Source organism: Marmota flaviventris, chromosome 8 (assembly GCF_047511675.1).
Source record: "Marmota flaviventris isolate mMarFla1 chromosome 8, mMarFla1.hap1, whole genome shotgun sequence".
Classification (NCBI taxonomy): Eukaryota; Metazoa; Chordata; class Mammalia; order Rodentia; family Sciuridae; genus Marmota; species Marmota flaviventris.
This window is the reverse complement of record NC_092505.1, coordinates 54,595,249-54,605,247: the sequence shown is the minus strand read 5'-3', so window position 1 is coordinate 54,605,247 and position 9,999 is coordinate 54,595,249.

The following is a 9,999-nucleotide window of genomic DNA, read 5'->3' as shown; positions in this document are numbered from 1 at the left end:
GAATGGCTAAACAAAATGTATATACATACAACGGACTAGTATTCAGTCTTAAAAAGGAATGAAATTCTGACACATGCTACAAATGGATAAACCTTGAAAACATGCTAAGTATAATAAACTCAACCCAAAGGCACAAACATTATATGATGCTGCATATATACAATATCTAATATAGGCAATCTATCTATCAATAGAGACAGAAAGTACAACAGAAGAGAGAATGGAGTAACAGAGTTTCAATTGGGATCATGGAAAAGTTCTGAAAATGGATGGTGGTGATGGCTGCACAATGTGAAGACTGGACTTAGTAACACCAAGTGGTAAGCTTAAGGTCTGGGGGTACAGTTCAGCAGAGCACTTGCCAGCATGTGTAAGATCCTGAGTTTGGTCTCTAGTACCTCAAAAACAAATAAGTGGGGCACTTGAAATAGTTAAAATGGTAAATTTTATAATATGCATTTTATATATTTTTATATCATATTTTTTTCATCATTAAAAAAAACTTATGGCTGAGATGTAGCTCAGTAGTAGGACACTTACCTAGCATGCTCAAGGCCCTGGATCCCCCAAAACACAATAACAAAACAACACTTAAAATATCTGTTTAGGGGTTGGGGCTGTGGCTCAGCGGTGGAATGCTTGCCTAGTATGTGTGAGGCGCTGGGTTCGATCTTCAGCACCACATAAAATTAAATAAATAAAATAAAGGTATTGTGTCCAACTACAACTAAAACAATTTTTTTAAAATATCAGATTAGTTAAAACTTTCCTACTTAATTATTGAGTTTTGTATCTTTTCTATAGTGAGTTGTCATAATGAGCAATTAGTTTATATAGCCCAGGTTAAATATTCTGATGCACTGTTGGATGTGGTGTCACATACCAGTAACTCAGGAGGCTGAGGCAAGAGGATAATGAGTTCAATGTCAGCCAGGGCAGCTTAGCAAGACCCTGTCTCAAAATAAAATTTATAAAAGGTCTGGGGAGATGGGTATGGTGGTGCATGCCTATAATCCCAAGGTCTTAGAGGCTGAAGCAGGAGGATTGAAAGTTCAAGACTAGCCTCAGCATTTAGAAAGACCCTAAATAACTTAGTGAAACCGTATCTCAAAAAAAAAAAAAAAAAAAAAAAAAAAAATATATATATATATATATATATATATATATATACACACACATACATTTTTTTAAAGAGAGAGAGAGAGAATTTTAATATTTATTTTAGTTTTCAGCGGACACAACATCTTTGTATGTGGTGCTGAGGATCGAACCCGGGCCGCACGCATGCCAGGTGGGCGGGCTACCGCTTGAGCCACATCCCCAGCCCTATATATATTTAAAAAAAAAAAAATGCTGGGGATGTCGCTCTGTGGTTAAGCACCCTTGGGTTCAAACACCAGTAACCCCTCTCCCTGAAAAAAAGGTCTGGGGATGTAGTTCAGTGGTAGAGTACTTGCCTGGATTCCACAAGACCCTGGGCCCAATCCCCAGTATTAAAAAAAAAAAAAAAAAGATTCTGACATATATCTTCAGTTTAATATGTAAGAGAAAAAGTTGAAAGAGATAGAAATAATAATGCACAGTATTCATCCTATTCATCCTAGTCTAGGTAATATTCTTAACTTACTCTTTTACTAGTCACACCTGAGTTTTGTATAAGAAATGAACAGTATCAGTGTCATTGTTGATGGACATGTTTGGGTTTTCTCTCCTTTTTGGCTACTGTGAATAATATGGCTATGAGCGTGAGTGCCTTCAGTTCTTTTGAGTTTATACCTAAAATGAATAAATGACAAAATCTTTAGCAGGGATTATTAGGTTTAGGGCTGGGGATGCAGCTTAGTTAGTGGTAGAGTGCTGGCCCAGCACTGAAAAAAAAAAAAGTGTCTATGTGAGTGTGTATAGTGTGTATATAGCATGCATACATAGAAAATATATTTAAAATATATGACAGATTATTAGCCTATGAAATATGGATACAATTTAATGTCGAGGTTAACTTTTTATTAGGAAAAATACCAGATTATATTCCTTTTTATAGGAAAATGTTCTGACAGTTTTTCTCTCCTCATGCACTATTGTCTACTTGTTAGGACAATAATCCCCAGGACTGCTGAGGACAGTCCTAAAAGTGACACCCAGAAGCCTGCAGCACATGCCTGTAATCCCAGCTACTGGGGAGACTAAGGCACGAGGATCTCAAGTTTGAGATCAGGCTGGGCAGCCTAATAAGACACTGTCTTGAAATAAAATTATTTTTTAAAAGGGGTGGGGGTGCTGGGGTGTGGCTCTTGCCCAGGCTGTGCAAGTTCCTTGGTTCAATCCTCAGTAGGGCAAAAAAAGGAAGGGGAGGGGTGGGGAGGGGTGGGGAAAGGTGGGGTGGGGAGGGGTGGGGAAAGGTGGGAAGGGGAGGGGAGGGGAGGGGAGGAAGGAAGGAAGGAAGGAAGGAAGGAAGGAAGGAAGGAAGGAAGGAAGGAAGGAAGGAAGGAAGGAAGGAAGGAAGGAAGGAAGGAAGGAAGGAAGGAAGGAAGGAAGGAAGGAAGGAAGGAAGGAAGGAAGGAAGGAAGGAAGGAAGACAATGACATCCAGATAATAGATGAACACTGGAGATGGCAGATGACAAGCCCCATGAACACACCAGGCTTCCTGTCAGTGAAAATAGCTTATTATGTGAGCTGGCATGCAGAAGATCCTGAGTAATCTTTGTTTATTTTTAGGTTACGCTTGCACACTGTGGTTATGCTAAGTGTGACAGTGGAATTTCACATTAAGAGATGGAATGCCAAGTGTGTATTGATAGAACATTTCATCCATTGGGCAAGGTGTTTCTGTTTGTTGCTTTTAATGCACAAACGTAGCTGTCAATTATAGAACTGTCATATTTCTCTGATTCTATTAAGCACACACTGGCATTTTTAATTTATTTATGGAGTAGCTAACATACCCTTGGTACTAAGCCATGTGTTTTCAACCTCTTTCATCTAATTAGCGATTCTGAAAATGCTCATTACTTATATCTTTCAGAGAGCAATTTGTCAAAGGTTAAGATTGGAGAATATTTTTAAGATCATGTATTCCAGAGGAAATGTATGTTTTTCAGCTCTTATGAACTGAAATATTTAAAAACAATGATAGTGAAGGTTATGATATTATTTATTTATTTATTTAATTATTTTCTTTTTAGGAAACATTTCTTTGAAATTATCAGCAGGACTCAGGCTCAGAGGAAGACTCTGCTGGAGTCTTTTTTTAAATGCCCCCTTTCCACTCCAGCAAAGCAATCACACTTTATCTTTTCCTAGAAGTTATTCCATAGCACTAACGGGTGGAGATTCTTTTCCAGTTATTTCAGTAAAAAAATACAGTGAATGAAAACAGCTAAGTGTGTGCGTGTGTGTGTTCATGCGTGGGCGCACACACGTTTAAGTCAATCATGTTTAGAGACTTAAAGGTCAGGATTAAAGGAGTAATCAAGAGATGGAGAAGGGACACAGAACAGGTATGGTCCATGTAGCTGTGGCTGGGAGAGAAATGCCACAGACCTGGAGTGAGAGGACAGAGGCCCTGAGCTCAGAGCAGAGACAGATATCTGAAGACCACAAGGAAGCCATTTGGAGAGAATGCTCTTGGAGGCTGAGCTAGCATTCCTCCTCTTTCCCTTGGCCACCTCAGAACCACTTTCTTTTTAATTCTCCTTTCCACCTCTACTCCACACTCTCTTCCCTGCACCTCACCTCTCTCCAGTGCCTTGGGGTAACAGTGGTATGATAGTGGCCCTTAAGACAGTGCTCAGGTAGCTGTTCAGAAGCCTTTTAAATGGCAGGACAAGATTCTGCCCCTTACCCTTCTTGGGGGAGCATGTTTGAGGGTGGGGTAGAAGATGGAGGCTGAGCAGCTGTTCCAGAACCAGGTCTGCAGGAAGCTAAGAGTCACCTGCCAGCCTGGAACCCAACTTGGGCCTGTTTACATGGCTGCTGTTCCTTTTGTAAAATATGGCCCTCATATTCAGTTACTAGTGGAAGAGCACTAGGAATCTCCCCCCAGGATCAGAATTGAGTTCCAGTCCTCAGTGCCGTCAATTAGCTCTCAGGCCCTCAGTTTGCTCGTCTAGAGAGCGAAGGCTTTGGTCCCTGCCAGAGCTGCCTCTGTAATTACTACTGGTGAAGTCAAATGTGTTCAGCACTTGGCAGCAGGTTCTGGTGTACATAACCTGATCTACCAAGTAAAAATTGTTCTTCAAAAAACCACTGCCCTTAAATAGAGGGTGCGAGTCCTGTTTGAACATGCTCTCTCTGTGGGAAGACTGTTTTGTGGGTTCACTCTGAAAATATCACCTTTCTTCTTTAAATGATGTCCCGAGGGCTTCCATCAGCTCCCAAGCTAATCCACCTCTATTATTTAATCATCAATCACAGCAAATTCTTCAGTCCATGGAAACCGAGATCCTTTGATAGTTTTTCTTCTCCCAGCTTTAGTGGAGATCTGGTCCCTGTCCCCCACAACATTTCAGAGGCCCTACAGTAAAGCATGATGCCTGCTGTGCTCACCAGAGCTTCTTCTTAAGTTCAGCTACACGTTCAGACTCACAATTCTCCCAGAGACCACACTCGGCCCTAGATAACTCAAAAAAACATAGGAGGAGTCACCACTGACCCATAGGACAATGTCAAGAGTTCATCTCTAGACAATGTATATAAATATTAAAACATCACATGGCACCCCACAGATGTGTACGATATTTGTGTGTCAATTAAAAAATAAGCAGTTAAATAAGAAGTTCATCTCATGGGAGCATTGCTATCAGTCAAGCATTACTAGTCAGCTCAGTTGTTAGGCAGGTATAGACTCCCTCCCATCCTCCAATTTAGAGGCCAGTGTCTTCTATAGTACCTCCATGGGTATAGATTCCAGGAACCTCACAAAAGAGAAACACTGCTGAAAGAGTCACCATACTCAGAGAGGACCAAAAGATGGTGCCCCACCAGGTATTTATAGTTCCCACAACTCAGCACCATAAAGCATGCCTTATTCTCCCCATTTGGACACAGGTGATGATAAACAATAGTGCCAAGAATTCCTGTCTCCCTGGTTCTTTCTACTATTTACAGCTATCTCATTTTGAGCAGAATTTCTGATCTTTAGTATGACTACGACAGAGTTTTAACACAATTTGAGTGTATTTAAAAGAAATATAAAATCCTAATGTGTTCTAAAGTATAACAACATTTCTCATATAATAATAATTGGTCTTTTATGTAATTATTTCAGAACATATGTACAGGCTAAATTAGCAAGTAGAGTTGGGCATTGGAGGGGCATGATTATAATTGCAGGTAACTAGGAAGGCTGAAGCAGGAGGATTCCAAGTTCAAGGCCAGCCTGGGAGACTCAGAAAGATCCTGTCTCAAAAAAAAAAAAAAAGGTAAAAAGGGCTGGGGTTGTGGTTCAGTGGTAGAATACTTGCCTAGCATATGCAAGGCCTTAGGTTCAATCCCCAGTACTGCAAAAAATTAGCAAATACATCTGAAAATACCTCACATATACTAGACATTCAGTAAATGTTCGTTGAATCCACCTTTTGTTTCCTAAATTGGGAGGTGGATCCAGATGATTTGTAGCTTTGACCACTACTCTTCTAAGTCATGTGACACACGGTCACAGCAGGCCTTCAGCTATGCGGGGCTCCAAGTTTTATGGGTCTCCTTGAAGAGTTCATTCCTAAACCACAATTCAATCTTCACTGACAGCAAAAACAGTGCCTTTCAACCCTAGATCAATAGGCAACAATGTAGTAAGCTCTGGGATTCTGGCTCAAATTAGGCCATCCAAATCACTGTCTTCCAGATGCAGCTGGAGGACAGAGGCACGCAGCTGTAACTGGAGCCTGCAGGACCTCTCCTTCCAGAGACCACAGGGGCACCAGAGAGTTCCTCTACACCAGAAGACAGGGCTCGAGGAAACGCCTTGCTAATTATAGTTGTTCCGATGAGCAGGCAGAGCACACACCTGCAACAACTGAAGATCAGTAGACCAGAAATCAGAGGAAGGAGCAACTCCCGAGGCCCTTCATAGCCTGGCCCACTCCCAGGCTCACAGACACGTTCTCTCCTTTGCACCTCCTGTTCTTTCTCCATGGAAGGCCCCACCCCTCGCCTTGTATTTTATTTTATTTTTTGCACTGTGATTGACCCAGGAGTTCTACCACTGAACTACATCCCTTTTAAAATTTTATTTGGAGACAGGACCTCCAAATTGTAGAGGCTGCCCTTGAATTTGTGATTCTCCTTCCTCAGCCTCTCTAAAAAAATGGGATTTCAGGCAAGCACCACTGTGCCTGGTCCTTACTCATCTTTAGATGAATGAACTACCACCAACAGAATGCTTTCTTCCTTGCTCTTCAAGGACTTGGCCCTTATCTCTTGAGGCTTTTATGGAGTGACCATGACTCTAATGTAATTCTCAACCCTTGACAGTGGTCACTTAAAGAAGTGTTCATTTATTCTGCAAATATTGGGGTGAATATTTATACCCTCCAGGGTGAGGGTACACAGTGATGTGTGTGCCAAATCTCCAAGGATGAGAAAACTGGGTAAGGGGAGGGGAGGGAGAGGAACAGAGTCGAAGCATCTGTTCATGCCTCCCCCGGTGTGCTGGGTCATAGTCCTGAGACCAAGTCTTAGGCAGAGTGATGTGGGGGCACATGAGGTGCATTCATACCAGACGAGAAACATAAAAACCTCTTTTACAAGGTCGTCCATGCTCTTTAACTTTCTCCTGGGCATATGCAGACAGGTGGAGAACTTAGAGCGGCATCACTGGAAGGAACTGAATTATCACTTTGGTTGGGGTGGAGAAGGAATTATCAGAAAAACATAGAAATAGATACTGCTTGATTATAATATTCAGGTGGGGGCCATTGTCCAAAGGTCTTTTGTATTTACACTTCAAGGATCTTATTTTTTTAAAAAATTGAGACCTAGGATAATACCACAAATTTAAAATATCCTTGGAAAACAACAAATGTTATATGATGGAATAAAAATTATGCACCGTTTGGAGCATATTGTACCAGTTAATTATCTTTAGTAAGAAAATGGTAAAGACTCTTACTTTGGGCTACAGAGAGATACTTTCTATAGCTCTGTTTCTGTAGATTTGCTTCCATATTCTAAGACATTCTTTCCTCTAGGATGTCATATCATTGAAACAGGGCCACCGTTCTTACATTTGATTAATATTGTCAAGGACTTTCTCCATAGAGGAGAAATTAGACAGAGGGTCCTCCTTCAGGACGCTCAGATCAGCAAGGGGCTGGCTGATAAAAGCAATCAAAGGATGGGCGGGGTATTCATGCCAGTCCACTGGAGGTTGAAGTTTTTGGCTTGGACCCAGTAGGGAGAGCTTTTTGTCTCCACCAAAAGAAAAGAAACTTCGAGGATTCCTCCCATCACCACGTGGGAGCGGGACACCACAGCTGGTAGGAAACTGGAGAGCCTGAAAGAAGCCCAGACAAAGAGGAAAACCGTACCTGGGCTAATAAATAACATGCAACAGGCACGTTACAGGCAATTTTAGATGAATAACTTTAATGAGGAGACTACTTTGCAAAATTTGAACAGCATGGATTTTTCACTTTGGGAACTACAGGCCCATTAACATGTGAATTCCAGAAGGATAAGGACCATGTTCTTATCTACTGCTCTATTTCAGCCACCAAGGCCTAAGAAATAGAGGACACTCTTAGTTTCAAATACATGACTATTATCCTTGCTGACCACTGGCATATCCTTTCTCTTAATAAATTTGGCATTAAGTGACACAGAGGTGGACAATAGAGTCAGACTGCCTGGGCTCAAATCCTGGCTGAGCCATTTGCTGCCAACTATGTAATTTTGGACAAGGTACTTGTCTCTATTCACTTAACTAGTGAACAGGGATAAAAATAGTACCTACTGATATTTATCATGAGAATGAATTAAAGGCACTAAGATACCTGAGGCACTAGGAATTGTGCCTGACATATAGTGAGCAATCCAGAGTATGCTGTTATTGTTGCTGGTTTTCAAGCTCTCTCTCTCTCTCTTTTGGAAGCAGCAGAGTATCTCCTGACTGGTCCACGTGTCATGATTGTGCTGCTCAGAAAATGTTTCCAGGCCTGCAGGAATGATGAGGCCTTTAATGGTTTACCCCCAAACTCCTGCCTTTAAAATCAAAGAACACATTTCCCATCCCTGAGCGTGAAGAGCAGACCCCCCCCCCCCCCCCCCCCGCCACCCCAGTGCTTCAGGCTCTCTCCAGCCTCTTTCCCTAACCTTACTTTTTGTACTGTAGGTTGTCAATTGACAACAAATCAGAATTCTCAGAGAATGCTCAGGGGGACATCCCAGGGACCTTGCTCACCTGAGTAAAGCCTTTGTTTTGTTTTGTTTTAGCTTAACTAAAGAATTTTTCAATGAAAATTGATTTAGGTCCTTTTTTATTTTGAAACTTAGCACCAAATAAAAATTTGATTAACTGAACAATTGTACCAAATTTTCTGCACCACCCATATGACATTATTTAATACTTAACAGTTATAGAGGCTGGGGGTGTAGCTCAGTAGTAGAACTCCTGCATAGCGTGTTCCCTGGGTTTAATCCTCAGCATCATGAATAAGTAAACAAATACTTACATTTATGAGACTAATAAAAGTTACCTCTGATGATCCAGTAAAAATGATGCAAATATGTCAACAAGATTAAACCAAGTAACATTTATGTTTCCCTGGAAAAAGAGTGAGAATGAAGAGACCAAAAAAAAAAAAAAAAAATCAAGAGGAAAATTATTTAGATTGGTACAATAAAAGTTAACCATTACAAACAAGCCCTTTAAAAGAACAGCTGCACTGGAAGTTGTCTCTTCTGCAAGCCATAGGAGACAGCGCCACCTACTGGCCTTAGAATTTGCCCAGCAGCTAGGAGGGGCCAGAGGTCGTTGGTCAGAGCCAAAGGCGTCCAAAAGACTTACCTCTCCAGTGGTTTTGGTGTTGATGCCACCTGGATGTCTAATCACCTTCACAGGAGGCTTAGAGCTTACAAGACTTCTTATACATAACAGACTTGATGTCTAACTATCAAGGGCAGGCATGGACCGTGATGTGAGTTGGGCTTGACCCTGAAGAGCCAAACCGCTAACTAACACAGTGGTTCTCCAGTTCCCCTGCACATTAGAACCCCTGGGAGTTTAAGTAAACCCTATTCTCAGACCCACCAAACCCTTGGAATACTTGGGGATGGGCCCCAGGCATTAGTGATTGATAGACCTCCTCAGGTGATTTCAGTGTGCTTTGAGCCTGGCTGCTCTCAGGTTAGCAGCCCGTTCCCAGCCGGCTTCCCACAGCCGACCTCAGAAAACCTTCAGCCTAATGCAGAGTTCCAGCAGAAGGACGGACATGGAGGTGTGCCTGTCCTCTCCTAGATCTGTCTTAGGACTGTGTCAAGAGGACACCTCCTCCAAGGTTGAAGTCCCTACATGATAGTTCACCAGCACACACACACTTAAAAAAACACAGCTTTATTAAGGTATAATCGACCAACTGTAGATTATATATCTATAATATATAATGTATATACATTATATATATAAATGTACAGTCTGACAAGTTTGGACATGGGTAAACATGTAAACCATAGCCGCAATCAAACTAATGAACATTTTCTTCAAGACTGAGCTGGAGCCATGCACAGTGACATGTGCCTATAATCCCAGCGACTCGGAAGGCTGAAACAGAGGATGGCAAGTTCAAGGCCGGCCTCAGCAACCTAGCAAGGCCCTATGCCACTTAGTGAGACCCTGTCTCAAAATAAAAAAATAAAAAGTGCTGGGGATGTGGCTCCGTAGTAAAGGACCCTTGGATTCAATCCCCAATACCAAAACAAACAAAAAAACCAAAGAGTGAGCTGGAAGTGTCCTGTCCCATCCATGCTCCTGTTGCATGGTTAACACTCCTTCTGTGCCAGG